Below are 25,873 nucleotides of genomic sequence, written 5' to 3'. Positions count from 1 at the left end.
GCTCGCGAAACTTGTGCGATAATGCCAGCACTAAATCACCGGATCCCATCAAAACACCGAAGTTAAGCGTGCTTGGGCCAGAGTAGTACTACGATGCGTGACCCCCTGGGAAGTCCTCGTGTTGCACTCCTTTTTGCATCCCGGGATACGAAACATCCCCCGTAGCGCTCCGAGACGATTGTTTTGGGGCTGGAAATTTGCTGTGACCGCTACGCAGTCAGTATCGAGGGGCTCGGAGAGAGCTTTCCGGATTGGGGTCGCAATAGCGATTTCGAGATCGTTCTAGAAAGTGCCGATGGTTTCGGCACGCGCTTGCCGTGACCGATACACAGTCGTCGGGCTAGCGCTCGGAGAGAGCTTGCAATAGGGATTTCGAGAACGTTCGAGAAAGCGCCGACGGTTTCGTGATGGGCAAGAGGCTCCGGACATTGATACGCCGACCGCGACGTGCACATAGGCGAGGGACGAAGCACGCGAAACAGGTGCGATAATGCCAGCACAAAAACACCGGATCCCATCAAAACTCCGAAGTTAAGCGTGCTTGGGCCAGAGTAGTACTATGATGGGTGACCCCCTGGGAAGTCCTCGTGTTGCACTCCTTTTTGCATCCCGGGATACGAAACATCTCCCGTAGCGCTCCGAGACGATTGTTTTGGGGCTGGAAATTTGCTGTGACCGCTACGCAGTCAGTATCGAGGGGCTCGGAGAGAGCTTTTCGGATTGGGGTCGCAATAGCGATTTTGAGATCGTTCTAGAAAGTGCCGATGGTTTCGGCACGCGCTTGTCGTGACCGATACGCAGTCGTCGGGCTAGGGCTCGGAGAGAGATTGCAATAGGGATTTCGAGAACGTTCGAGAAAGCGCCGACGGTTTCGTGATGGGCAAGAGGCTCCGGACATTGATACGCCGACCGCGACGTGCACATAGGCGAGGGACGAAGCACGCGAAACAGGTGCGATAATGCCAGCACAAAAACACCGGATCCCATGAAAACTCCGAAGTTAAGCGTGCTTTGGCCAGAGTAGTACTAGGATGGGTGACCCGTAGAGCTCCGAGACGATTGTTTTGGGGCTGGAAATTTGCTGTGACCGCTACGCAGTCATTATCGAGGGGCTCGGAAAGAGCTTTCCGGATTGGGGTCGCAATAGCGATTCCGAGATCGTTCTAGAAAGTGCTAATGGTTTCGGAACGCGCTTGCCGTGACCGCGGACCGCGACGTGCACATAGGCGAGGGACGAAGCTCGCGAAACGGGTGCGATAATGGCAGCACTAAATCACCGGATCCCATCAAAACACCGAAGTTAAGCGTGCTTGGGCCAGAGTAGTACTACGATGGGTGACCCCCTGGGAAGTCCTCGTGTTGCACTCCTTTTTGCATCCCGGGATACGAAACATCTCCTGTAGAGCTCCGAGACGATTATTTTGGGGCTGGAAATTTGCTGTGACTGCTATGCAGTCAGTATCGAGGGGCTCAAAGAGAGCTTTCCGGATTGGGGTCGCAATAGCAATTCCGAGATCGTTCTAGAAAGTGCCGATGGTTTCGGCACTCGCTTGCCGTGACCGATATGCAGTCGTCGGGCTAGGGCTCGGAGAGAGCTTGCAATAGGGATTTCGAGAACGTTCGAGAAAGCGCCGACGGTTTCGTGACGGGCAAGAGGCTCCGGACATTGATACGCCGACCGCGACGTGCACATAGGCGAGGGACGAAGCACGCGAAACAGGTGCGATAATGCCAGCACTAAAACACCGGATCCCGTCAAAACTCCGAAGTTAAGCGTGCTTTGGCCAGAGTAGTACTAGGATGGGTGACCCGTAGAGCTCCGAGACGATTGTTTTGGGGCTGGAAATTTGCTGTGACCGCTACGCAGTCAGTATCGAGGGGCTCGGAGAGAGCTTTCCGGATTGGGGTCGCAATAGCGATTCCGAGATCGTTCTAGAAAGTGCGAATGGTTTCGGCACGCGCTTGCCGTGACCGCGGACCGCGACGTGCACATAGGCGAGGGACGAAGCTCGCGAAACGGGTGCGATAATGGCAGCACTAAATCACCGGATCCCATCAAAACACCGAAGTTAAGCGTGCTTGGGCCAGAGTAGTACTACGATGGGTGACCCCCTGGGAAGTCCTCGTGTTGCACTCCTTTTTGCATCCCGGGATACGAAACATCTCCCGTAGAGCTCCGAGACGATTGTTTTGGGGCTGGAAATTTGCTGGGACCGCTACGCAGTCAGTATCGAGGGGCTCGGAGAGAGCTTTCCGGATAGGGGTCGCAATAGCGATTCCGAGATCGTTCTAGAAAGTGCCGATGGTTTCGGCACGCGCTTGCCGTGACCGATACACAGTCGTCGGGCTAGGGCTCGGAGAGAGCTTGCAATATGGATTTCGTGAACGTTTGAGAAAGCGCCGACGGTTTCGTGACGGGCAAGAGGCTCCGGACGTTGATGCGCGGACCGCGACGTGCACATAGGCGAGGGACGAAGCTCGCGAAACGGGTGCGATAATGGCAGCACTAAATCACCGGATCCCATCAAAACACCGAAGTTAAGCGTGCTTGGGCCAGAGTAGTACTACGATGGGTGACCCCCTGGGAAGTCCTCGTGTTGCACTCCTTTTTGCATCCCGGGATACGAAACATCTCCCGTAGAGCTCCGAGACGATTGTTTTGGGGCTGGAAATTTGCTGTGACCGCTACGCAGTCAGTATCGAGGGGCTCGGAGAGAGCTTTCCGGATTGGGGTCGCAATAGCGATTCCGAGGTCGTTCTAGAAAGTGTCGATGGTTTCGGCACGTGCTTGCCGTGATCGATACGCAATCGTCGGGCTAGGGCTCGGAGAGAGCTTGCAATAGGGATTTCGTGAACGTTGGAGAAAGCGACGACGGTTTCGTGACGTGCAAGAGGCTCCGGACGTTGATGCGCCGACCGCGACGTGCACATAGGCGAGGGACGAAGCTCGTGAAACTTGTGCGAAAATGCCAGCACTAAATCACCGGATCCCATCAAAACACCGAAGTTAAGCGTGCTTGGGCCAGAGTAGTACTACGATGGGTGACCCCCTGGGAAGTCCTCATGTTGCACTCCTTTTTGTATCCCGGGATACGAAACATCCCCCATAGCGCTCCGAGACGATTGTTTTGGGGCTGGAAATTTGCTGTGACCGCTACGTAGTCAGTATCGAGGGGCTCGGAGAGAGCTTTCCGGATTGGGGTCGCAATAGCGATTTCGAGAAAGTTCTAGAAAGTGCCGATGGTTTCGGCACGCGCTTGTCGTGACCGATACGCAGTCGTCGGGCTAGGGCTCGGAGAGAGCTTGCAATAGGGATTTCGAGAACGTTCGAGAAAGCGCCGACGGTTTCGTGATGGGCAAGAGGCTCCGGACATTGATACGCCGACCGCGACGTGCACATAGGCGAGGGACGAAGCACGCGAAAGAGGTGCGATAATGCCAGCACAAAAACACCGGATCCCATGAAAACTCCGAAGTTAAGCGTGCTTTGGCCAGAGTAGTACTAGGATGGGTGACCCGTAGAGCTCCGAGACGATTGTTTTGGGGCTGGAAATTTGCTGTGACCGCTACGCAGTCATTATCGAGGGGCTCGGAAAGAGCTTTCCGGATTGGGGTCGCAATAGCGATTCCGAGATCGTTCTAGAAAGTGCTAATGGTTTCGGAACGCGCTTGCTGTGACCGCGGACCGCGACGTGCACATAGGCGAGGGACGAAGCTCGCGAAATGGGTGCGATAATGGCAGCACTAAATCACCGGATCCCATCAAAACACCGAAGTTAAGCGTGCTTGGGCCAGAGTAGTACTACGATGGGTGACCCCCTGGGAAGTCCTCGTGTTGCACTCCTTTTTGCATCCCGGGATACGAAACATCTCCCGTAGAGCTCCGAGACGATTGTTTTGGGGCTGGAAATTTGCTGTGACTGCTATGTAGTCAGTATCGAGGGGCTCAAAGAGAGCTTTCCGGATTGGGGTCGCAATAGCGATTCTGAGATCGTTCTAGAAAGTGCCGATGGTTTCGGCACTCGCTTGCCGTGACCGATATGCAGTCGTCGGGCTAGGGCTCGGAGAGAGCTTGCAATAGGGATTTCGAGAACGTTCGAGAAAGCGCCGACGGTTTCGTGACGGGCAAGAGGCTCCGGACATTGATACGCCGACCGCGACGTGCACATAGGCGACGGACGAAGCACGCGAAACAGGTGGGATAATGCCAGCACTAAAACACCGGATCCCGTCAAAACTCCGAAGTTAAGCGTGCTTTGGCCAGAGTAGTACTAGGATGGGGGACCCGTAGAGCTCCGAGACGATTGTTTTGGGGCTGGAAATTTGCTGTGACCGCTACGCAGTCAGTATCGAGGGGCTCGGAGAGAGCTTTCCGGATTGGGGTCGCAATAGCGATTCCGAGATCATTCTAGAAAGTGCTAATGGTTTCGGCACGCGCTTGCCGTGACCGCGGACCGCGACGTGCACATAGGCGAGGGACGAAGCTCGCGAAACGGGTGCGATAATGGCAGCACTAAATCACCGGATCCCATCAAAACACCGAAGTTAAGCGTGCTTGGGACAGAGTAGTACTACGATGGGTGACCCCCTGGGAAGTCCTCGTGTTGCACTCCTTTTTGCATCCCGGGATACGAAACATCTCCCGTAGAGCTCCGAGACGATTGTTTTGGGGCTGGAAATTTGTTGTGACTGCTACGCAGTCAGTATCGAGGGGCTCAAAGAGAGCTTTCTGGATTGGGGTCGCAATAGCGATTCCTAGATCGTTCTAGAAAGTGCCGATGGTTTCGGCACGCGTTTGCCGTGACCGATACGCAGTCGTCGGGCTATGTCTCGGAGAGAGCTTACAATAGGGATTTCGTGAACGTTCGAGAAAGCGACGACGGTTTCGTGACGGGCAAGAGGCTCCGGACGTTGATGCGCCGACCGCGACGTGCACATAGGCGAGGGACGAAGCTCGCGAAACGGGTGCGATAATGCCAGCACTAAATCACCAGATCCCATCAAAACACCGAAGTTAAGCGTGCTTGGGCCAGAGTAGTACTATGATGGGTGAGCCCCTGGGAAGTCCTCGTGTTGCACTCCTTTTTGCATCCCGGGATATGAAACATCTCCCGTAGAGCTTCGAGACGATTGTTTTGGGGCTGGAAATTTGCTGTGACCGCTTCGCAGTCAGTATCGAGGGGCTCGGAGAGAGCTTTCCGGATTGGGGTCGCAATAGCGATTCGGAGATCGTTCTAGAAAGTGCCGATGGTTCCGGCACGCGCTTGCCGTGACCGATACGCAGTCGTCGGGCTAGGGCTCGGAGAGAGCTTGCAATAGGGATTTCGTGAACGTTCGAGAAAGCGCCGACGGTTTCATGACGGGCAAGAGGCTACGGACGTTGATGCGCCGACCGCGACGTGCACATAGGCGAGGGACGAAGCTCGCGAAACGGGTGCTATAATGCCAGCACTAAATCACCGGATCCCATCAAAACACCGAAGTTAAGCGTGCTTGGGCCAGAGTAGTACTACGATGGGTGACCCCCTGGGAAGTCCTCGTGTTGCACTCCTTTTTGCATCCCGGGATACGAAACATCTCCCGTAGAGCTCCGAGACGATTGTTTTGGGGCTGGAAATTTGCTGTGACCGCTACGCTGTCAGTGTCGAGGGGCTCGGAGAGAGCTTTCCGGATTGGGGTCGCAATAGCGATTCCGAGATCGTTCTAGAAAGTGTCGATGGTTTCGGCACGTGCTTGCCGTGATCGATACGCAATCGTCGGGCTACGGCTCGGAGAGAGCTTGCAATAGGGATTTCGTGAACGTTCGAGAAAGCGACGATGGTTTCGTGACGGGCAAGAGGCTCCGGACTTTGATGCGCCGACCGCGACGTGCACATAGGCGAGGGACGAAGCTCGCGAAACGGGTGCGATAATGCCAGCACTAAATCACCGGATCCCATCAAAACACCGAAGTTAAGCGTGCTTGGGCCAGAGTAGTACTACGATGGGTGACCCCCTGGGAAGTCCTCGTGTTGCACTCCTTTTTGCATCCCGGGATACGAAACATCTCCCGAAGAGCTCCGAGACGATTGTTTTGGGGCTGGAAATTAGCTGTGACCGCTACGCAGTCAGTATCGAGGGGCTCAGAGAGAGCTTTCCGGATTGGGGTCACAATAGCGATTCCGAGGTCGTTCTAGAAAGTGCCGATGGTTTCGGCACTCGCTTGCCGTGACCGATACGCAGTCGTCGGGCTAGGGCTCGGAGAGAGCTTGCAATAGGGATTTCGAGAACGTTCGAGAAAGCGCCGACGGTTTCGTGACGGGCAAGAGGCTCCGGACAGTGATACGCCGACCGCGACGTGCACATAGGCGAGGGACGAAGCATGCGAAACAGGTGCGATAATGCAAGCACTAAAACACCGGATCCCATCAAAACTCCGAAGTTAAGCGTGCTTTGGCCAGAGTAGTACTAGGATGGGTGACCCGTAGAGCTCCGAGACGATTGTTTTGGGGCTGGAAATTTGCTGTGACCGCTACACAGTCAGTATCGAGGGGCTCGGAGAGAGCTTTCCGGATTGGGGTCGCAAAAGCGATTCCGAGATCGTTCTAGAAAGTGCTAATGGTTTCGGCACGCGCTTGCCGTGATCGCGGACCGCGACGGGCACATAGGCGAGGGACGAAGCTCGCGAAACGGGTGCGATAATGGCAGCACTAAATCACCGGATCCCATCAAAACACCGAAGTTAAGCGTGCTTGGGCCAGAGTAGTACTATGATGGGTGACCCGCTGGGAAGTCCTCGTGTTGCACTCCTTTTTGCATCCCGGGATATGAAACATCTCCCGTAGAGCTCCGAGACGATTGTTTTGGGGCTGGAAATTTGCTGTGACCGCTACGCTGTCAGTATCGAGGGGCTCGGAGAGAGCTTTCCGGATTGGGGTCGCAATAGCGATTCCGAGATCATTCTAGAAAGAGCCGATGGTTTCGGCACGCGCTTGCCGTGACCGATACGCAGTCGTTGGACTAGGGCTCGGAGAGAGCTTGCAATAGGGATTTCGTGAACGTTCGAGAAAGCGCCGACGGTTTCATGACGGGCAAGAGGCTCCGGACGTTGATGCGCCGACCGCGACGTGCACATAGGCGAGGGACGAAGCTCGCGAAACGGGTGCGATAATGCCAGCACTAAATCACCGGATCCCATCAAAACACCGAAGTTAAGCGTGCTTAGGCAAGAGTAGTACTACGATGGGTGACCCCCTGGGAAGTCCTCGTGTTGCACTCCTTTTTGCATCCCGGGATACGAAACATCTCCCGTAGAGCTCCGAGACGATTGTTTTGGGGCTGGAAATTTGCTGTGACCGCTACGCAGTCAGTGTCGAGGGGCTCGGAGAGAGCTTTCCGGATTGGGGTCGCAATAGCGATTCCGAGATCGTTCTAGAAAGTGTCGATGGTTTCGGCACGTGCTTGCCGTGATCGATACGCAATCGTCGGGCTAGGGCTCGGAGAGAGCTTGCAATAGGGATTTCGTGAACGTTCGAGAAAGCGACGATGGTTTCGTGACGGGCAAGAGGCTCCAGACGTTGATGCGCCGACCGCGACGTGCACATAGGCGAGGGACGAAGCTCGCGAAACGGGTGCGATAATGCCAGCACTAAATCACCGGATCCCATCAAAACACCGAAGTTAAGCGTGCTTGGGCCAGAGTAGTACTACGATGGGTGACCCCCTGGGAAGTCCTCGTGTTGCACTCCTTTTTGCATCCCGGGATACGAAACATCTAACGTAGCGCTCCGAGACGATTGTTTTGGGGCTGGAAATTTGCTGTGACCGCTACGCAGTCAGTATCGAGGGGCTCGGAGAGAGCTTTCCGGATTGGGGTCGCAATAGCGATTCCGAGATCGTTCTAGAAAGTGCCGATGGTTTTGGCACGCGCTTGCCGTGACCGATACGCAGTCGCCGGGCTAGGGCTCGGAGAGAGCTTGCAATAGGGATTTTGTGAACGTTCGAGAAAGCGCCGACGGTTTCGTGACGGGCAAGAGGCTCCGGACGTTGATACGCCGACCGCGACGTGCACATAGGCGAGGGAAGAAGCACGCGAAACGGGTGCGATAATGCCAGCACTAAATCACCGGATCCCATCAAAACACCGAAGTTAAGCGTGCTTAGGCAAGAGTAGTACTACGATGGGTGACCCCCTGGGAAGTCCTCGTGTTGCACTCCTTTTTGCATCCCGGGATACGAAACATCTCCCGTAGAGCTCCGAGACGATTGTTTTGGGAATGGAAATTTGCTGTGACCGCTATGCAGTCAGTGTCGAGGGGCTCGGAGAGAGCTTTCCGGATTGGGGTCGCAATAGCGATTCCGAGATCGTTCTAGAAAGTGCCGATGGTTTCGGCACGCGCTTGCCATGACCGATACGCAGTCGTCGGGCTAGGGCTCGGAGAGAGCTTGCAATAGGGATTTTGTGAACGTTCGAGAAAGCGCCGACTGTTTCGTGACGGGCAAAAGGCTCCGGACGTTGATACGCCGACCGCGACGTGCACATAGGCGAGGAAAGAAGCACGCGAAACGGGTGCGATAATGCCAGCACTAAATCACCGGATCCCATCAAAACACCGAAGTTAAGCGTGCTTGGGCCAGAGTAGTACTACGATGGGTGACCCCCTGGGAAGTCCTCGTGTTGCACTCCTTTTTGCATCCCGGGATACGAAACATCTCCCGTAGAGCTCTGAGACGATTGTTTTGGGGCTGGAAATTTGCTGTGACCGCTACGCCGTCAGTATCGAGGGGCTCGGAGAGAGCTTTCCGGATTAGGGTCGCAATAGCGATTCCAAGATCGTTCTAGAAAGTGCCAATGGTTTCGGCACGCGCTTGCCGAGACCGCGGACTGCGACGTGCACATAGGCGAGGGACGAAGCTCGCGAAACGGGTGCGATAATGGCAGCACTAAATCACCGGATCCCATCAAAACACCGAAGTTAAGCGTGCTTGGGCCAGAGTAGTACTACGATGGGTGACCCCCTGGGAAGTCCTCGTGTTGCACTCCTTTTTGCATCCCGGGATACGAAACATCTCCCGTAGAGCTCCGAGACGATTGTTTTGAGGTTTGAAATTTGCTGTGACCGCTACGCTGTCAGTGTCGAGGGGCTCGGAGAGAGCTTTCCGGATTGGGGTCGCAATAGCGATTCCGAGATCATTCTAGAAAGTGTCGATGGTTTCGGCACGTGCTTGCCGTGATCGATACGCAATCGTCGGGCTAGGGCTCGGAGAGAGCTTGCAATAGGGATTTCATGAACGTTCGAGAAAGCGACGATGGTTTCGTGACGGGCAAGAGGCTCCGGACGTTGATGCGCCGACCGCGACGTGCACATAGGCGAGGGACGAAGCTCGCGAAATGGGTGCGATAATGCCAGTAGTAAATCACCGGATCCCATCAAAACACCGAAGTTAAGCGTGCTTGGGCCAGAGTAGTACTACGATGGGTGACCCCCTGGGAAGTCCTCGTGTTGCACTCCTTTTTGCATCCCGGGATACGAAACATCTCCCGTAGAGCTCCGAGATGATTGTTTTGGGGCTGGAAATTTGCTGTGACCGCTACGCAGTCAGTGTCGAGGGGCTCGTAGAGAGCTTTCCGGATTGGGGTCGCAATAGCGATTCCGAGATCGTTCTAGAAAGTGCCGATGGTTTCGGCACGCGCTTGCCGTGACCGATACGCAGTCGTCGGGCTAGGGCTCGGAGAGAGCTTGCAATAGGGATTTTGTGAACGTTCGAGAAAGCGCCGACGGTTTCGTGACGGGCAAGAGGCTCCGGACGTTGATGCGCCGACCGCGACGTGCACATAGGCGAGGGACGAAGCTCGCGAAACGGGTGCGATAATGCCAGCACTAAATCACCGGATCCCATCAAAACACCGAAGTTAAGCGTGCTTGGGCCAGAGTAGTACTATGATGGGTGACCCCCTGGGAAGTCCTCGTGTTGCAATCCTTTTTGCATCCCGGGATACGAAACATCTCCTGTAGAGCTCCGAGACGATTGTTTTGGGGCTGGAAATTTGCTGTGACCGCTACGCAGTCAGTATCGAGAGGCTCGGAGAGAGCATTCCGGATTATGGTCGCAATAGCGATTCCGAGATCGTTCTAGAAAGTGCTGATGGTTTCGGCACGCGCTTGCCGTGATCGATACGCAGTCGTCGGGCTAGGGCTTGAGAGAGCTTGCAATAGGGATTTCGTGAACGTTCGAGAAAGCGACGACGGTTTCGTGACGGGCAAGAGGCTCCGGACGTTGATGCGCCGACCACGACGTGCACATAGGCGAGGGACGAAGCTCGCGAAACGGGTGCGATAATGCCAGCACTAAATCACCGGATCCCATCAAAACACCGAAGTTAAGCGTGCTTGGGCCAGAGTAGTACTACGATGGGTGACCCCCTGGGAAGTTCTCGTGTTGCACTCCTTTTTGCATCCCGGGATACGAAACATCTCCCGTAGAGCTCCGAGACGATTGTTTTGGGGCTGAAAATTTGCTGTGACCGCTACGCAGTCAGTATCGAGGGGCTCGGAGAGAGCTTTCCGGATTGGGGTCGCAATAGCGATTCCGAGATCGTTCTAGAAAGTGTCGATGGTTTCGGCACGTTCTTGCCGTGATAGATACGCAATCGTCGGGCTAGGGCTCGGAGAGAGCTTGCAATAGGGATTTCGTGAATGTTCGAGAAAGCGACGACGGTTTCGTGACGGGCAAGAGGCTCCGGACGTTGATGCGCCGACCGCGACGTGCACATAGGCGAGGGACGAAGCTCGCGAAACGGGTGCGATAATGCCAGCACTAAATCACCGGATCCCATCAAAACACCGAAGTTAAGCGTGCTTGGGCCAGAGTAGTACTATGATGGGTGACCCCCTGGGAAGTCCTCGTGTTGCAATCCTTTTTGCATCCCGGGATACGAAACATCTCCTGTAGAGCTCCGAGACGATTGTTTTGGGGCTGAAAATTTGCTGTGACCGCTACGCAGTCAGTATCGAGAGGCTTCGAGAGAGCTTTCCGGATTATGGTCGCAATAGCGATTCCGAGATCGTTCTAGAAAGTGCTGATGTTTTCGGCACGCGCTTGCCGTGATCGATACGCAGTCGTCGGGCTAGGGCTCGGAGAGAGCTTGCAATATGGATTTTGTGAACGTTCGAGAAAGCGCCGACGGTTTCGTGATGGGCAAGAGGCTCCGGACGTTGATACGCCGACCGCGACGTGCACATAGGCGAGGGAAGAAGCACGCGAAACGGGTGCGATAATGCTAGCACTAAATCACCGGATCCCATCAAAACACCGAAGTTAAGCGTGCTTGGGCCAGAGTAGTACTACGATGGGTGACCCCCTGGGAAGTCCTCGTGTTGCACTCCTTTTTGCATCCCGGGATACGAAACATCTCCCGTAGAGCTCCGAGACGATTGTTTTGAGGTTTGAAATTTGCTGTGACCGCTACGCAGTCAGTGTCGAGGGGCTCGGAGAGAGCTTTCCAGATTGGGGTCGCAATAGCGATTCCGAGATCGTTCTAGAAAGTGCCGATGGTTTCGGCACGTGCTTGCCGTGACCGATACGCAGTCGTCGGGCTAGGGCTCGGAGAGAGCTTGCAATATGGATTTTGTGAACGTTCGAGAAAGCGCCGACGGTTTCGTGACGGGCAAGAGGCTCCGGACGTTGATACGCCGACCGCGACGTGCACATAGGCGAGGGAAGAAGCACGCGAAACGGGTACGATAATGCTAGCACTAAATCACCGGATCCCATCAAAACACCGAAGTTAAGCGTGCTTGGGCCAGAGTAGTACTACGATGGGTGACCCCCTGGGAAGTCCTCGTGTTGCACTCCTTTTTGCATCCCGGGATACGAAACATCTCCCGTAGAGCTCCGAGACGATTGTTTTGGGGCTGGAAATTTGCTGTGACCGCTACGCCGTCAGTATCGAGGGGCTCGGAGAGAGCTTTCCAGATTGGGGTCGCAATAGCGATTCCGAGATCGTTCTAGAAAGTGCCGATGGTTTCGGCACGTGCTTGCCGTGACCGATACGCAGTCGTCGGGCTAGGGCTCGGAGAGAGCTTGCAATATGGATTTTGTGAACGTTCGAGAAAGCGCCGACGGTTTCGTGACGGGCAAGAGGCTCCGGACGTTGATACGCCGACCGCGACGTGCACATAGGCGAGGGACGAAGCACGCGAAATGGGTGCGATAATGCCAGCACTAAATCACCGGATCCCATCAAAACACCGAAGTTAAGCGTGCTTGGGCCAGAGTAGTACTACGATGGGTGACCCCCCGGGAAGTCCTCGTGTTGCACTCCTTTTTGCATCCCGGGATACGAAACATCTCCCGTAGAGCTCCGAGACGATTGTTTTGGGGCTGGAAATTTGCTGTGACCGCTACGCAGTCAGTGTCGAGGGACTCGGAGAGAGCTTTCCGGATTGGGGTCGCAATAGCGATTCCGAGATCGTTCTAGAAAGTGTCGATGGTTTCGGCACGTGCTTGCCGTGATCGATACGCAATCGTCGGGCTAGGGCTCGGAGAGAGCTTGCAATAGGGATTTCGTGAACGTTCGAGAAAGCGACGACGGTTTCGTGATGGGCAAGAGGCTCCGGACGTTGATGCGCCGACCGCGACGTGCACATAGGCGAGGGACCAAGCACGCTTAACTTCGGAGTTTTGATGGGATCCGGTGATTTAGTGCTGGCATTATCGCACCCGTTTCGCGTGCTTCGTCCCTCGCCTATGTGCACGTCGCGGTCGACGTATCAACGTCCAGAGCCTCTTGCCCGTCACGAAACTGTCGGCGCTTTCTCGAACGTTCACGAAATCCCTATTGCAAGCTCTCTCCGAGCTCTAGCCCGACGACTGCGTATCGGTCACGGCAAGCGCGTGCCGAAACCATCGGCACATTATAGAACGATCTCGGAATCGCTATTGCGACCCCAGTCTGGAAAGCTCTCTCCGAGCCCCTCGATACTGACTGCGTAGCGGTCACAGCAAATTTCCAGCCCCAAAACAATCGTCTTGGAGCTCTACGGGAGATGTTTCGTATCCCGGGATGCAAAAAGGAGTGCAACACGAGGACTTCCCAGGGGGTCACCCATCGTAGTACTACTCTGGCCCAAGCACGCTTAACTTCGGAGTTTTGATGGGATCCGGTGATTTAGTGCTGGCATTATCACCCTCGTTTCGCGTGCTTCGTCCCTTGCCTATGTGCCCGACTCGGTCGGCGTATCAACGTCCGGAGCCTCTTGCCCGTCACGAAACCGTCGGCGCTTTCTCGAACGTTCACGAAATCCCTATTGCAAGCTCTCTCCGAGCCCTAACCCGACGACTGCGTATCGGTAAAGGCAAGCGCGTGCCGAAACCATCGGCACTTTCTAGAACGATCTCGGAATCGCTATTGCGACCCCAATCCGGAAAGCTCTCTCCGAGCCCCTCGACACTGACTGCGTAGCGGTTACAGCAAATTTCCAGCCCCAAAACAATCGTCTCGGAGCTCTACGGGAGATGTTTCGTATCCCGGGATGCAAAAAGGAGTGCAACACGAGGACTTCCCAGGGGGTCACCCATCCTAGTACTACTCTGGCCCAAGCACGCTTAACTTCGGAGTTTTGATGGGATCCGGTGATTTAGTGCTGGCATTATCGCACCCGTTTCGCGTGCTTCGTCCCTCGCCTATGTGCACGTCGCGGTCGACGTATCAACGTCCGGAGCCTCTTGCCCGTCACGAAACTGTCGGCGCTTTCTCGAACGTTCACGAAATCCCTATTGCAAGCTCTCTCCGAGCCCTAGCCCGACGATTGCGTATCGGTCACGGCAAGCGCGTGCCGAAACCATCGGCACATTATAGAACGATCTCGGAATCGCTATTGCGACCCCAGTCTGGAAAGCTCTCTCCGAGCCCCTCGATACTGACTGCGTAGCGGTCACAGCAAATTTCCAGCCCCAAAACAATCGTCTTGGAGCTCTACGGGAGATGTTTCGTATCCCGGGATGCAAAAAGGAGTGCAACACGAGGACTTCCCAGGGGGTCACCCATCGTAGTACTACTCTGGCCCAAGCACGCTTAACTTCGGAGTTTTGATGGGATCCGGTGATTTAGTGCTGGCATTATCGCCCTCGTTTCGCGTGCTTCGTCCCTTGCCTATGTGCCCGACTCGGTCGGCGTATCAACGTCCGGAGCCTCTTGCCCGTCACGAAACTGTCGGCGCTTTCTCGAACGTTCACGAAATCCCTATTGCAAGCTCTCTCCGAGCCCTAACCCGACGACTGCGTATCGGTAAAGGCAAGCGCGTGCCGAAACCATCGGCACTTTCTAGAACGATCTCGGAATCGCTATTGCGACCCCAATCCGGAAAGCTCTCTCCGAGCCCCTCGACATTGACTGCGTAGCGGTTACAGCAAATTTCCAGCCCCAAAACAATCGTCTCGGAGCTCTACGGGAGATGTTTCGTATCCCGGGATGCAAAAAGGAGTGCAACACGAGGACTTCCCAGGGGGTCACCCATCCTAGTACTACTCTGGCCCAAGCACGCTTAACTTCGAAGTTTTGATGGGATCCGGTGATTTAGTGCTGGCATTATCGCACTCGTTTCGCGTGCTTCGTCCCTTGCCTATGTGCCCGACTCGGTCGGCGTATCAACGTCCGGAGCCTCTTGCCCGTCACGAAACCGTCGGCGCTTTCTCGAACGTTCACGAAATCCCTATTGCAAGCTCTCTCCGAGCCCTAGCCCGACGACTGCGTATCGGTAAAGGCAAGCGCATGTCGAAACCATCGGCACTTTCTAGAACGATCTCGGAATCGCTATTGCGACCCCAATCCGGAAAGCTCTCTCCGAGCCCCTCGATACTGACAGCGTAGCGGTCACAGCAAATTTCCAGCCCCAAAACAATCGTCTCGGAGCTCTACGAGAGATGTTTCGTATCCCGGGATGCAAAAAGGAGTGCAACACGAGGACTTCCCAGGGGGTCACCCATCGTAGTACTACTCTGGCCCAAGCATGCTTAACTTCGGAGTTTTAATGGGATCCGGTGATTTAGTGCTGGCATTATCGCACTCGTTTCGCGTGCTTCGTCCCTTGCCTATGTGCCCGACTCGGTCGGCGTATCAACGTCCGGAGCCTCTTGCCCGTCACGAAACCGTCGGCGCTTTCTCGAACGTTCACGAAATCCCTATTGCAAGATCTCTCCGAGCCCTAATCCGACGACTGCGTATCGGTAAAGGCAAGCGCGTGCCGAAACCATCGGCACTTTCTAGAACGATATCGAAATCGCTATTGCGACCCCAATCCGGAAAGCTCTCTCCGAGCCCCTCGATACTGACTGCGTAGCGGTCACAGCAAATTTCCAGCCCCAAAACAATCGTCTCGGAGCTCTACGGGAGATGTTTCGTATCCCGGGATGCAAAAAGGAGTGCAACACGAGGACTTCCCAGGGGGTCACCCATCCTAGTACTACTCTGGCCCAAGCACGCTTAACTTCGGAGTTTTGATGGGATCCGGTGATTTAGTGCTGGCATTATCGCACCCGTTTCGCGTGCTTCGTCCCTCGCCTATGTGCACGTCGCGGTCGACGTATCAACGTCCGGAGCCTCTTGCCCGTCACGAAACTGTCGGCGCTTTCTCGAACGTTCACGAAATCCCTATTGCAAGCTCTCTCCGAGCCCTAGCCCGACGACTGCGTATCGGTCACGGCAAGCGCGTGCCGAAACCATCGGCACATTATAGAACGATCTCGGAATCGCTATTGCGACCCCAGTCTGGAAAGCTCTCTCCGAGCCCCTCGATACTGACTGCGTAGCGGTCACAGCAAATTTCCAGCCCCAAAACAATCGTCTTGGAGCTCTACGGGAGATGTTTCGTATCCCGGGATGCAAAAAGGAGTGCAACACGAGGACTTCCCAGGGGGTCACCCATCGTAGTACTACTCTGGCCCAAGCACGCTTAACTTCGGAGTTTTGATGGGATCCGGTGATTTAGTGCTGGCATTATCGCCCTCGTTTCGCGTGCTTCGTCCCTTGCCTATGTGCCCGACTCGGTCGGCGTATCAACGTCCGGAGCCTCTTGCCCGTCACGAAACCGTCGGCGCTTTCTCGAACGTTCACGAAATCCCTATTGCAAGCTCTCTCCGAGCCCTAACCCGACGACTGCGTATCGGTAAAGGCAAGCGCGTGCCGAAACCATCGGCACTTTCTAGAACGATCTCGGAATCGCTATTGCGACCCCAATCCGGAAAGCTCTCTCCGAGCCCCTCGACACTGACTGCGTAGCGGTCACAGCAAATTTCCAGCCCCAAAACAATCGTCTCGGAGCTCTACAGGAGATGTTTCGTATCCCGGGATGCAAAAAGGAGTGCAACACGAGGACTTCCCAGGGGGTCACCCATCCTAGTACTACTCTGGCCCAAGCACGCTTAACTTCGAAGTTTTGATGGGATCCGGTGATTTAGTGCTGGCATTATCGCACTCGTTTCGCGTGCTTCGTCCCTTGCCTATGTGCCCGACTCGGTCGGCGTATCAACGTCCGGAGCCTCTTGCCCGTCACGAAACCGTCGGCGCTTTCTCGAACGTTCACGAAATCCCTATTGCAAGCTCTCTCCGAGCCCTAACCCGACGACTGCGTATCGGGAAAGGCAAGCGCGTGCCGAAACCATCGGCACTTTCTAGAACGATCTCGGAATCGCTATTGCGACCCCAATCCGGAAAGCTCTCTCCGAGCCCCTCGATACTGACTGCGTAGCGGTCACAGCAAATTTCCAGCCCCAAAACAATCGTCTCGGAGCTTGTTAGAACCCTTGCAGATTCTAAACTTGGGGTTGATCTCTTTAGGGGATCGGCCTCCTTGGAACTCTATAGGGGTTCCTCCCTCCAAGTTGCTGCTCAAAGGCTGCATAAAAGATTCATCTATTGCTTATCAAAAGAGAAGGAATACATTACTATTTATAGGGCTTCTAAACCCTAACTCCTAATAGGACTCCTACTTAAGACTCTTACTTCTAACCAACTCCTAATAGGACTCCTACTCAAGACTCCTATTCCCTTACAACTCCTAATTATTCTCTAAGAAAAAAACCTCCTACATGAATGCCCCTCTCAATTAGGACTCTCCTAGCTAGAGTCCTAATAGAATGTCCCTCTCAATTAGCACTCTCTTAGCTAGAGTCCTAACAGTTTTACATGAATGTCCCTCTCAATTAGGACTCTCCAAGCTAGAGTCCTAACAGACCCGCCCTCTTCAAATCAGCCTTGTCCTCGAGGCTGATGATTCATGAATTCTGGAAATTTGATCTTCATGTTGTCATAGTTCTCCCAAGTGGCATCTTCTATTGGTAGGTTCGCCCACTGCATTAGCACTTCATTAGTGGGTCGTCGTCGTCGAGTCACGATCCGTCGATCAATAATGGCACTTGGCTGGGTCTGGAGTTCTCTTTGGGTAGTCATATTTGGTGGATGGCTTTGGGCTGTCTCCAAGCACCTATTTAAAACTTCTGTCTGGCTGTTGGTTTGTGGGTGATATGTCGTACTCCTTTTCAATTCAGTACCCTGCATATGGAATAACTTTGTACAAAATCTGCTCTTGAAGATGCAAGTAGAATTTGTCACAAGCATAATGCGTCCCTTATAGCATAATTCTTTTGAGTCCCGATTGTAATGAGCCAAAGAGCTTGGTGCTTCCTCCAAATTTTTTTTTTTTTTACTAGTCTCTGAATCTTCCTGCCATTCCATCTTAATATCCTCAAGGAAGTCACTGGTTGGAAGTAAAACGACCGAAAATTCAGCTTGCTCAGGTAGCTGCGAAAGCGCATCTGCAACAACATTCTCTTTCCACATTTTGTAAGTTATTTCATAATCAAATCCAAGAAGTTTTGTTAACCATTTTTGCTGCTTGGGGGAAGATATCTTCTGCTCCAAGAGATATTTTAGGCTTTTATGGTCGGTCTTGATTTGAAAGTATCGCCTGATCAAGTACAATCTCCACCTCGTTGCTGCGCGCACAATGGCGAGCATCTCCTTATCATATGTTGACTTATTTTGATAGGAGGGAGATAATGCCTTGCTAGTGTATGCGAGTGGTCGACCATCTTGCATGAGAATGACTCCAATTCTGACTCCAGATGTGTCGGCCTCAATAATGAAGGGTCGGTTGAAATCTGGTAGTGTTAGCACCGGCGTTGTCGTCATGGCTGCCTTAAGTTTGTCGAAGGCAGCGGAGGCTCTGTCCAACCATTGGAAGACATCTTTTTCTAGTAAGGAAGTAAGTGGTGCACTGATCTTTCCATAGTTTTTCACGAACTTGCGGTAGTAGCCTGTTAAACCCAGAAAGCCATGTAGCAATTTTATGTTTCTCGAGGTCGGCCAGTTTTGCATTGCTCCAATTTTGAAGGGGTCCACTGCCACACCTTCCTCTGATATGATATGCCCAAGATATTCCACCTTTTGTTGCAGAAAGCAAAAATTCGTGGTTGTTGTGTGTTCAAAAGGTGGTTTTCCGTATGTCTTCTTCGCATGCTCGTATTTGATGATACCCGGATCAAAGGTCCAGCTTTGTAAAGATTTGTGCTCCCTTTCATCTAGCAATTCATCTACTATTGGAATAAAGTATTTGTCCTTGATGATTATGCCATTGAGAGCTCGGTAATCAACACATATTCGCCTTGTTTCGTCCTTCTTGCGTACAAGTAGCACCGGCGAAGAGTAGAGGTTGTAACTTGGCCGAATAACTCCTGTTTTGAGCATCTCTTTTATAATCCTTTCTATTTCATCCTTCTGGAGATGTGGATACTGATATGGCTGAGCATTTGCTGAAGATTTGCCTGGAAGAATCATTATACAATGATCATGCCGACAGGTAAGAGGTAGGTTGCGCGGTTCGTCAAATATATTTGAAAATTCAGCAAGCAAAGGAAGTAGATTTGGATCTTCAAATTCTGTTGGCTCTCCCTTAGTTTGCTGCTCAAGTTGTACCAAAAAGCCGCTGCATGCTTTATGCAAAACATTCTCCATTTGTTGTGTGCAAATCGTTGTTATGTCGCCCCCACGTTTCCCGTGCAATGTCACCTGTTTCTCCTTACTGTAAAATTTCATAATTAGTTTCATAAAATTCCAGGAAATATCACCTAATGTCGTCAACCATTTAATTCTGAGCATGGCCTCATGATTGTTAAGAGGGAGAAGGAAGAAATCTGCAATTATCTCTTGGTCCTGCAGCAATAGTTTCTCCTGCAAGCGCCTATGATCACAATTCAAAATCCGTCCGTCGGTGACCTTAACATCAAACCTGCAGCGATTCTCGATAGGTAATGATATCCGAACAGCAAGCTTACTATTTAGGAAGTTAGTAGTACTGCCCGTGTCGATGAGAACAGTGATTGGTTGTTGTTTGAGAAGGCCTCCAATTTTCATCGTTTGCGGGTTTGAGTAGCTAGCTAGTGTATGTACCGTAATTTCGGTCGGTTGTGGCTCTTCTTCTGCATCTTCTTCTTCATGTTCAAAGCTCTCTTTTGGATGTTCAATGACCTCTTCTTCTATCGGTTCAATCATAAGAAGTCCTCCTTTACTACAACGATGCTCACGGCTCCACGGCTCGTCACAATGCCAACATAACCCCTTCGCATATCGCTCCCGAAGCTCTTCTCCTGTTAACCTCTTTGGTGCAGGGACTTGGTCGATAGTAGGGGGGGCTGAGGGCTTCAATATTACTGGTTGAGGAGTGACCCTAGTCCTCCGAGCTTCATGGTTCAATTGCTCCTCTTGATGTCGTGCGAAAGAGATGGCTGCCATAAGCGTGTACGGTTGTCGCGCTTTAACTTCTCCTCGGATCTCCGGCTTCAAGCCCTCAATGAAGGTCCTCAATAGCTGTTTTTGAGACCAATCATGATTTTGATTAGATAACCTTTCAAACCTGGTTTGGTACTCCTGAATGGTGGAGGTTTGTCGGATCTTTGCTAGTTGTTCGTCAATATTCTCGTAATCGGTTGGTCTGAAGCGAATCAGCAGTTCTTCTTTGAATTGTCGCCATGAAAGGACTCCATAAGTATGTTCAAACCAGTCAAACCACTGAATAGCATCCCCTTCAAGATGTATAGCTGCAATTTTCACCATAGATACATTCGCGGTTTTGTGGTACCGAAAATATCGTTCCGCGTGCGAAATCCAACCAATCGGGTCTCCTTCTTCCCATCTAGGGAAGTCCACTCTCATGCATGGATAGTTGGGGTTGGTCATAGAGCTTCCCCTCTCTTGGAAGTCATCTCTTCGGGCTTGGTGTGATTGGGCAAAGCTCTCTCCTTGATATGATTTCTTCGGGCTTAGTGGTCGGCCCAATCTGAGTTCGGTAAAGAGCGTCCGAATCTTATCCTCCATTCGTGCCTCCAAGGCTTCGAATTTAGCATTGATTGCCTCCTTAGATGCCATAGTATATGGCCCCAAATCAATGATGTTAAGATGTCTCTTTTGCTGTTGGGTTAAAGGCATGTATAGGTTGAGAGAAGTGATGGTCGAAAGTGTTGGTGGATTGGTGGATGTAGGCTACGGTTTAGGCTTGTTTTGTGGCTGTTTTGGGTGCAGTTTGAGGGTGTGGTTTGGTAGAGTTTTAGGGCTGTGGATGAAAGTTTTGGATCTGTGGTAGATGGTAGCAAAGGTTTGACAGAAATCTGTGGAAGTTGCAGCAAGTATGTGCTGTCTTGTAAGAGTAGAATTGTCGTCGAAGAAACAACGGTTTCTCCATGTAATTTCCATCAAAAACTTAAGAGAATTGAGGAGGGAATTGATAGCACAATCACAGTTTATATGACAGCAAGGATATCTAATTTAATCAAGAAAATTTCGGCAGTATAACAGCAAAGAAATTGGTGCAAGTTGCAATTGCAGAATTATCGTCGAAAAATTTCAGCGGGTTACGATGAAAATTTGCAGCAACATAAAATCGTTTTTAGAGATGAATTTCTTAATAGATCAATCTTAGATAGAAGCCAAGATGATACATGAAGTCTATAAGAAATTTCATTCAAAAAAGATTGCAAATAGATGGGTTAAGGCAACGATATGCAGCTGAAATTTTCTGCAGCATAGATTTTCAAGTGCAGCAGATTGGACATAAAATATCAGTAGTTTATATTGAGAATTTTTCGATGAAACCAAAGGGAAATATACTGTTAGGAAGTGTCAAAGATGTCATAAAAATTTCGTAGAAATTTGGATAGAAAAAGCACAGTAGCAAGATCAAACAGATGGTGCTATGCGGCTTGAATTCTGCAATTCAAGTGCAGCATATTGGACATAAAAGATCAGTAGTTTATATTGAGAATTTTTTGATGAAACCAAAGGGAAATCTACTGTTAAGAAGTGTCAAAGATGTCATAAAAATTTCGTAGAAATTTGGATAGAAAAAGCACAGTAGCAAGATCAAACAGATGGTGCTATGCGGCTGGAATTCTGCAATGTATCTTTCGTCGTAGAGATGAAAACTTTGTGACGAAAAGTTTATGCACCAATATAGGAACGATTTTTTTTTTTTTTTTGGATTTTCGAATAAGGATAACTAAATTGCAGCAGCAGTAAGGTAGAAAACCAAAACCTGTTGCAATTCACGGGGAGATCAAAGGATGATCCGTGGTGGTGGAGATGATGGCGGAATTCGGCGATGATCTTTCAAGCAATTGTGGGAATTGCTTTGGGCGGTTGTAGAGGGCTGATGGATGGCAGTGGAAGGGCAGCGAGATGCCAAGAACGCTGCTCTGATACCAGGTGTTAGAACCCTTGCAGATTCTAAACTTGGGGTTGATCTCTTTAGGGGATCGGCCTCCTTGGAACTCTATAGGGGTTCCTCCCTCCAAGTTGCTGCTCAAAGGCTGCATAAAAGATTCATCTATTGCTTATCAAAAGAGAAGGAATACATTACTATTTATAGGGCTTCTAAACCCTAACTCCTAATAGGACTCCTACTTAAGACTCTTACTTCTAACCAACTCCTAATAGGACTCCTACTCAAGACTCCTATTCCCTTACAACTCCTAATTATTCTCTAAGAAAAAAACCTCCTACATGAATGCCCCTCTCAATTAGGACTCTCCTAGCTAGAGTCCTAATAGAATGTCCCTCTCAATTAGGACTCTCTTAGCTAGAGTCCTAACAGTTTTACATGAATGTCCCTCTCAATTAGGACTCTCCAAGCTAGAGTCCTAACAGAGCTCTACGGGAGATGTTTCGTATCCCGGGATGCAAAAAGGAGTGCAACACGAGGACTTCCCAGGGGGTCACCCATCCTAGTACTACTCTGGCCCAAGCACGCTTAACTTCGGAGTTTTGATGGGATCCGATGATTTAGTGCTGGCATTATCGCACCCGTTTCGCGTGCTTCGTCCCTCGCCTATGTGCACATCGCGGTCGACGTATCAATGTCCGGAGCCTCTTGCCCGTCACGAAACTGTCGGCGCTTTCTCGAACGTTCACGAAATCCCTATTATAAGCTCTCTCCGAGCCCTAGCCCGACGACTGCGTATCGGTCACGGCAAGCGCGTGCCAAAACCATCGGCACATTATAGAACGATCTCGGAATCGCTATTGCGACCCCAGTCTGGAAAGCTCTCTCCGAGCCCCTCGATACTGACTTCGTAGCGGTCACAGCAAATTTCCAGCCCCAAAACAATCGTCTTGGAGCTCTACGGGAGATGTTTCGTATCCCGGGATGCAAAAAGGAGTGCAACACGAGGACTTCCCAGGGGGTCACCCATCCTAGAACTACTCTGGCCCAAGCACGCTTAACTTCGGAGTTTTGATGGGATCCGGTGATTTAGTGCTGGCATTATCGCACCCGTTTCGCGTGCTTCGTCCCTCGCCTATGTGCACATCGCGGTCGACGTATCAACGTCCGGAGCCTCTTGCCCGTCACGAAACCGTCGGCGCTTTCTCGAACGTTCACGAAATCCCTATTGCAAGCTCTCTCCGAGCCCTAACCCGACGACTGCGTATCGGTAAAGGCAAGCGCATGCCGAAACCATCGGCACTTTCTAGAACGATCTCGGAATCGCTATTGCGACCCCAATCCGGAAAGCTCTCTCCGAGCCCCTCGATACTGACTGCGTAGCGGTCACAGCAAATTTCCAGCCCCAAAACAATCGTCTCGGAGCTCTACGGGAGATGTTTCGTATCCCGGGATGCAAAAAGGAGTGCAACACGAGGACTTCCCAGGGGGTCACCCATCCTAGTACTACTCTGGCCCAAGCACGCTTAACTTCGGAGTTTTGATGGGATCCGGTGATTTAGTGCTGGCATTATCGCACCCGTTTCGCGTGCTTCGTCCCTCGCCTATGTGCACATCGCGGTCGACGTATCAACGTCCGGAGCCTCTTGCCCGTCACGAAACTGTCGGCGCTTTCTCGAACGTTCACGAAATCCCTATTGCAAGCTCTCTCCGAGCCCTAGCCCGACGACTGCGTATCGGTCACGGCAAGCGCGTGCCGAAACCATCGGCACATTATAGAACGATCTCGGAATCGCTATTGCGACCCCAGTCTGGAAAGCTCTCTCCGAGCCCCTCGATACTGACTGCGTAGCGGTCACAGCAAATTTCCAGCCCCAAAACAATCGTCTTGGAGCTCTACGGGAGATGTTTCGTATCCCGGGATGCAAAAAGGAGTGCAACACGAGGACTTCCCAGGGGGTCACCCATCGTAGTACTACTCTGGCCCAAGCACGCTTAACTTCGGAGTTTTGATGGGATCCGGTGATTTAGTGCTGGCATTATCGCCCTCGTTTCGCGTGCTTCGTCCCTTGCCTATGTGCCCGACTCGGTCGGCGTATCAACGTCCGGAGCCTCTTGCCCGTCACGAAACCGTCGGCGCTTTCTCGAACGTTCACGAAATCCCTATTGCAAGCTCTCTCCGAGCCCTAACCCGACGACTGCGTATCGGTAAAGGCAAGCGCGTGCCGAAACCATCGGCACTTTCTAGAACGATCTCGGAATCGCTATTGTGACCCCAATCCGGAAAGCTCTCTCCGAGCCCCTCGACACTGACTGCGTAGCGGTCACAGCAAATTTCCAGCCCCAAAACAATCGTCTCGGAGCTCTACGGGAGATGTTTCGTATCCCGGGATGCAAAAAGGAGTGCAACACGAGGACTTCCCAGGGGGTCACCCATCCTAGTACTACTCTGGCCCAAGCACGCTTAACTTCGGAGTTTTGATGGGATCCGGTGATTTAGTGCTGGCATTATCGAACTCGTTTCGCGTGCTTCGTCCCTTGCCTATGTGCCCGACTCGGTCGGCGTATCAACGTCCGGAGCCTCTTGCCCGTCACGAAACCGTCGGCGCTTTCTCGAACGTTCACGAAATCCCTATTGCAAGCTCTCTCCGAGCCCTAACCCGACGACTGCGTATCGGTAAAGGAAAGCGCGTGCCGAAACCATCGACACTTTCTAGAACGATCTCGGAATCGCTATTGCGACCCCAATCCGGAAAGCTCTCTCCGAGCCCCTCGATACTGACTGCGTAGCGGTCACAGCAAATTTCCAGCCCCAAAACAATCGTCTTGGAGCTCTACGGGAGATGTTTCGTATCCCGGGATGCAAAAAGGAGTGCAACACGAGGACTTCCCAGGGGGTCACCCATCGTAGTACTACTCTGGCCCAAGCACGCTTAACTTCGGAGTTTTGATGGGATCCGGTGATTTAGTGCTGGCATTATCGCACTCGTTTCGCGTGCTTCGTCCCTTGCCTATGTGCCCGACTCGGTCGGCGTATCAACGTCCGGAGCCTCTTGCCCGTCACGAAACTGTCGGCGCTTTCTCGAACGTTCACGAAATCCCTATTGCAAGCTCTCTCCGAGCCCTAGCCCGACGACTGCGTATCGGTCACGGCAAGCGCGTGCCGAAACCATCGGCACATTATAGAACGATCTCGGAATCGCTATTGCGACCCCAGTCTGGAAAGCTCTCTCCGAGCCCCTCGATACTGACTGCGTAGCGGTCACAGCAAATTTCCAGCCCCAAAACAATCGTCTTGGAGCTCTACGGGAGATGTTTCGTATCCCGGGATGCAAAAAGGAGTGCAACACGAGGACTTCCCAGGGGGTCACCCATCGTAGTACTACTCTGGCCCAAGTACGCTTAACTTCGGAGTTTTGATGGGATCCGATGATTTAGTGCTGGCATTATCGCCCTCGTTTCGCGTGCTTCGTCCCTTGCCTATGTGCCCGACTCGGTCGGCGTATCAACGTCCGGAGCCTCTTGCCCGTCACGAAACCGTCGGCGCTTTCTCGAACGTTCACGAAATCCCTATTGCAAGCTCTCTCCGAGCCCTAACCCGACGACTGCGTATCGGTAAAGGCAAGCGCGTGCCGAAACCATCGGCACTTTCTAGAACGATCTCGGAATCGCTATTGTGACCCCAATCCGGAAAGCTCTCTCCGAGCCCCTCGACACTGACTGCGTAGCGGTCACAGCAAATTTCCAGCCCCAAAACAATCGTCTCGGAGCTCTACGGGAGATGTTTCGTATCCCGGGATGCAAAAAGGAGTGCAACACGAGGACTTCCCAGGGGGTCACCCATCCTAGTACTACTCTGGCCCAAGCACGCTTAACTTCGGAGTTTTGATGGGATCCGGTGATTTAGTGCTGGCATTATCGAACTCGTTTCGCGTGCTTCGTCCCTTGCCTATGTGCCCGACTCGGTCGGCGTATCAACGTCCGGAGCCTCTTGCCCGTCACGAAACCGTCGGCGCTTTCTCGAACGTTCACGAAATCCCTATTGCAAGCTCTCTCCGAGCCCTAACCCGACGACTGCGTATCGGTAAAGGAAAGCGCGTGCCGAAACCATCGACACTTTCTAGAACGATCTCGGAATCGCTATTGCGACCCCAATCCGGAAAGCTCTCTCCGAGCCCCTCGAT

At 52.5% G+C, this 25,873-nt stretch overlaps 33 non-coding genes and 8 pseudogenes across 33 annotated transcripts; 25 read left to right on the top strand and 16 right to left on the bottom strand.

The window, feature by feature from the left end:
* Positions 1–11: 11 nt before the first annotated feature.
* Positions 12–130, top strand: LOC135602754 (5S ribosomal RNA; annotated as a pseudogene).
* A 350-nt stretch (positions 131–480) lies between these two features.
* On the top strand, positions 481–599 carry LOC135603828 (5S ribosomal RNA). The gene has a single exon (XR_010484163.1). It is a non-coding gene; the product is annotated as a 5S ribosomal RNA (ribosomal RNA).
* A 650-nt stretch (positions 600–1,249) lies between these two features.
* LOC135601466 (5S ribosomal RNA) lies at positions 1,250–1,368 on the top strand. Its single transcript, XR_010483759.1, has one exon. It is a non-coding gene; the product is annotated as a 5S ribosomal RNA (ribosomal RNA).
* Positions 1,369–2,018: 650 nt separating this feature from the next.
* Positions 2,019–2,137, top strand: LOC135601465 (5S ribosomal RNA). Its single transcript, XR_010483758.1, has one exon. It is a non-coding gene; the product is annotated as a 5S ribosomal RNA (ribosomal RNA).
* A 350-nt stretch (positions 2,138–2,487) lies between these two features.
* On the top strand, positions 2,488–2,606 carry LOC135601464 (5S ribosomal RNA). The gene has a single exon (XR_010483757.1). It is a non-coding gene; the product is annotated as a 5S ribosomal RNA (ribosomal RNA).
* Positions 2,607–2,956: 350 nt separating this feature from the next.
* LOC135603296 (5S ribosomal RNA) lies at positions 2,957–3,075 on the top strand (annotated as a pseudogene).
* A 650-nt stretch (positions 3,076–3,725) lies between these two features.
* LOC135601462 (5S ribosomal RNA) lies at positions 3,726–3,844 on the top strand. The gene has a single exon (XR_010483755.1). It is a non-coding gene; the product is annotated as a 5S ribosomal RNA (ribosomal RNA).
* Positions 3,845–4,494: 650 nt separating this feature from the next.
* On the top strand, positions 4,495–4,613 carry LOC135603081 (5S ribosomal RNA; annotated as a pseudogene).
* Positions 4,614–4,963: 350 nt separating this feature from the next.
* Positions 4,964–5,082, top strand: LOC135602430 (5S ribosomal RNA; annotated as a pseudogene).
* A 350-nt stretch (positions 5,083–5,432) lies between these two features.
* On the top strand, positions 5,433–5,551 carry LOC135600939 (5S ribosomal RNA). Its single transcript, XR_010483248.1, has one exon. It is a non-coding gene; the product is annotated as a 5S ribosomal RNA (ribosomal RNA).
* Positions 5,552–5,901: 350 nt separating this feature from the next.
* Positions 5,902–6,020, top strand: LOC135600121 (5S ribosomal RNA). Its single transcript, XR_010482451.1, has one exon. It is a non-coding gene; the product is annotated as a 5S ribosomal RNA (ribosomal RNA).
* A 350-nt stretch (positions 6,021–6,370) lies between these two features.
* LOC135599506 (5S ribosomal RNA) lies at positions 6,371–6,489 on the top strand (annotated as a pseudogene).
* A 181-nt stretch (positions 6,490–6,670) lies between these two features.
* LOC135602137 (5S ribosomal RNA) lies at positions 6,671–6,789 on the top strand (annotated as a pseudogene).
* A 350-nt stretch (positions 6,790–7,139) lies between these two features.
* LOC135600820 (5S ribosomal RNA) lies at positions 7,140–7,258 on the top strand. The gene has a single exon (XR_010483133.1). It is a non-coding gene; the product is annotated as a 5S ribosomal RNA (ribosomal RNA).
* A 350-nt stretch (positions 7,259–7,608) lies between these two features.
* Positions 7,609–7,727, top strand: LOC135600119 (5S ribosomal RNA). The gene has a single exon (XR_010482449.1). It is a non-coding gene; the product is annotated as a 5S ribosomal RNA (ribosomal RNA).
* Positions 7,728–8,077: 350 nt separating this feature from the next.
* Positions 8,078–8,196, top strand: LOC135600819 (5S ribosomal RNA). The gene has a single exon (XR_010483132.1). It is a non-coding gene; the product is annotated as a 5S ribosomal RNA (ribosomal RNA).
* Positions 8,197–8,546: 350 nt separating this feature from the next.
* Positions 8,547–8,665, top strand: LOC135600118 (5S ribosomal RNA). Its single transcript, XR_010482448.1, has one exon. It is a non-coding gene; the product is annotated as a 5S ribosomal RNA (ribosomal RNA).
* A 238-nt stretch (positions 8,666–8,903) lies between these two features.
* LOC135601461 (5S ribosomal RNA) lies at positions 8,904–9,022 on the top strand. Its single transcript, XR_010483754.1, has one exon. It is a non-coding gene; the product is annotated as a 5S ribosomal RNA (ribosomal RNA).
* A 350-nt stretch (positions 9,023–9,372) lies between these two features.
* Positions 9,373–9,491, top strand: LOC135601759 (5S ribosomal RNA; annotated as a pseudogene).
* A 350-nt stretch (positions 9,492–9,841) lies between these two features.
* On the top strand, positions 9,842–9,960 carry LOC135600736 (5S ribosomal RNA). Its single transcript, XR_010483050.1, has one exon. It is a non-coding gene; the product is annotated as a 5S ribosomal RNA (ribosomal RNA).
* Positions 9,961–10,309: 349 nt separating this feature from the next.
* Positions 10,310–10,428, top strand: LOC135599963 (5S ribosomal RNA). The gene has a single exon (XR_010482300.1). It is a non-coding gene; the product is annotated as a 5S ribosomal RNA (ribosomal RNA).
* A 350-nt stretch (positions 10,429–10,778) lies between these two features.
* On the top strand, positions 10,779–10,897 carry LOC135600735 (5S ribosomal RNA). The gene has a single exon (XR_010483049.1). It is a non-coding gene; the product is annotated as a 5S ribosomal RNA (ribosomal RNA).
* A 350-nt stretch (positions 10,898–11,247) lies between these two features.
* On the top strand, positions 11,248–11,366 carry LOC135600730 (5S ribosomal RNA). The gene has a single exon (XR_010483044.1). It is a non-coding gene; the product is annotated as a 5S ribosomal RNA (ribosomal RNA).
* A 350-nt stretch (positions 11,367–11,716) lies between these two features.
* On the top strand, positions 11,717–11,835 carry LOC135602166 (5S ribosomal RNA; annotated as a pseudogene).
* Positions 11,836–12,185: 350 nt separating this feature from the next.
* Positions 12,186–12,304, top strand: LOC135600479 (5S ribosomal RNA). Its single transcript, XR_010482800.1, has one exon. It is a non-coding gene; the product is annotated as a 5S ribosomal RNA (ribosomal RNA).
* A 750-nt stretch (positions 12,305–13,054) lies between these two features.
* Positions 13,055–13,173, bottom strand: LOC135599799 (5S ribosomal RNA). Its single transcript, XR_010482142.1, has one exon. It is a non-coding gene; the product is annotated as a 5S ribosomal RNA (ribosomal RNA).
* A 350-nt stretch (positions 13,174–13,523) lies between these two features.
* LOC135600235 (5S ribosomal RNA) lies at positions 13,524–13,642 on the bottom strand. The gene has a single exon (XR_010482561.1). It is a non-coding gene; the product is annotated as a 5S ribosomal RNA (ribosomal RNA).
* A 350-nt stretch (positions 13,643–13,992) lies between these two features.
* Positions 13,993–14,111, bottom strand: LOC135599228 (5S ribosomal RNA). Its single transcript, XR_010481867.1, has one exon. It is a non-coding gene; the product is annotated as a 5S ribosomal RNA (ribosomal RNA).
* A 350-nt stretch (positions 14,112–14,461) lies between these two features.
* Positions 14,462–14,580, bottom strand: LOC135602780 (5S ribosomal RNA). The gene has a single exon (XR_010484018.1). It is a non-coding gene; the product is annotated as a 5S ribosomal RNA (ribosomal RNA).
* Positions 14,581–14,930: 350 nt separating this feature from the next.
* LOC135599787 (5S ribosomal RNA) lies at positions 14,931–15,049 on the bottom strand. The gene has a single exon (XR_010482130.1). It is a non-coding gene; the product is annotated as a 5S ribosomal RNA (ribosomal RNA).
* A 350-nt stretch (positions 15,050–15,399) lies between these two features.
* Positions 15,400–15,518, bottom strand: LOC135600223 (5S ribosomal RNA). Its single transcript, XR_010482550.1, has one exon. It is a non-coding gene; the product is annotated as a 5S ribosomal RNA (ribosomal RNA).
* Positions 15,519–15,868: 350 nt separating this feature from the next.
* Positions 15,869–15,987, bottom strand: LOC135599217 (5S ribosomal RNA). The gene has a single exon (XR_010481866.1). It is a non-coding gene; the product is annotated as a 5S ribosomal RNA (ribosomal RNA).
* A 350-nt stretch (positions 15,988–16,337) lies between these two features.
* LOC135602769 (5S ribosomal RNA) lies at positions 16,338–16,456 on the bottom strand. Its single transcript, XR_010484016.1, has one exon. It is a non-coding gene; the product is annotated as a 5S ribosomal RNA (ribosomal RNA).
* Positions 16,457–22,213: 5,757 nt separating this feature from the next.
* On the bottom strand, positions 22,214–22,332 carry LOC135604401 (5S ribosomal RNA). Its single transcript, XR_010484222.1, has one exon. It is a non-coding gene; the product is annotated as a 5S ribosomal RNA (ribosomal RNA).
* Positions 22,333–22,682: 350 nt separating this feature from the next.
* Positions 22,683–22,801, bottom strand: LOC135599693 (5S ribosomal RNA). The gene has a single exon (XR_010482039.1). It is a non-coding gene; the product is annotated as a 5S ribosomal RNA (ribosomal RNA).
* A 350-nt stretch (positions 22,802–23,151) lies between these two features.
* LOC135600212 (5S ribosomal RNA) lies at positions 23,152–23,270 on the bottom strand. Its single transcript, XR_010482539.1, has one exon. It is a non-coding gene; the product is annotated as a 5S ribosomal RNA (ribosomal RNA).
* A 350-nt stretch (positions 23,271–23,620) lies between these two features.
* On the bottom strand, positions 23,621–23,739 carry LOC135599206 (5S ribosomal RNA). The gene has a single exon (XR_010481865.1). It is a non-coding gene; the product is annotated as a 5S ribosomal RNA (ribosomal RNA).
* Positions 23,740–24,089: 350 nt separating this feature from the next.
* Positions 24,090–24,208, bottom strand: LOC135599842 (5S ribosomal RNA). The gene has a single exon (XR_010482184.1). It is a non-coding gene; the product is annotated as a 5S ribosomal RNA (ribosomal RNA).
* Positions 24,209–24,558: 350 nt separating this feature from the next.
* On the bottom strand, positions 24,559–24,677 carry LOC135600655 (5S ribosomal RNA). Its single transcript, XR_010482973.1, has one exon. It is a non-coding gene; the product is annotated as a 5S ribosomal RNA (ribosomal RNA).
* Positions 24,678–25,027: 350 nt separating this feature from the next.
* LOC135601067 (5S ribosomal RNA) lies at positions 25,028–25,146 on the bottom strand. The gene has a single exon (XR_010483372.1). It is a non-coding gene; the product is annotated as a 5S ribosomal RNA (ribosomal RNA).
* Positions 25,147–25,496: 350 nt separating this feature from the next.
* LOC135599840 (5S ribosomal RNA) lies at positions 25,497–25,615 on the bottom strand. Its single transcript, XR_010482182.1, has one exon. It is a non-coding gene; the product is annotated as a 5S ribosomal RNA (ribosomal RNA).
* Between the last annotated feature and the right edge of the window lie 258 nt (positions 25,616–25,873).

This window comes from Musa acuminata, chromosome BXJ2-1, assembly GCF_036884655.1.
Source record: "Musa acuminata AAA Group cultivar baxijiao chromosome BXJ2-1, Cavendish_Baxijiao_AAA, whole genome shotgun sequence".
Lineage (NCBI taxonomy): Eukaryota > Viridiplantae > Streptophyta > Magnoliopsida > Zingiberales > Musaceae > Musa > Musa acuminata.
Note: the sequence above shows the minus strand (reverse complement) of the source record. Positions and strands in the feature narration are given on the sequence as shown.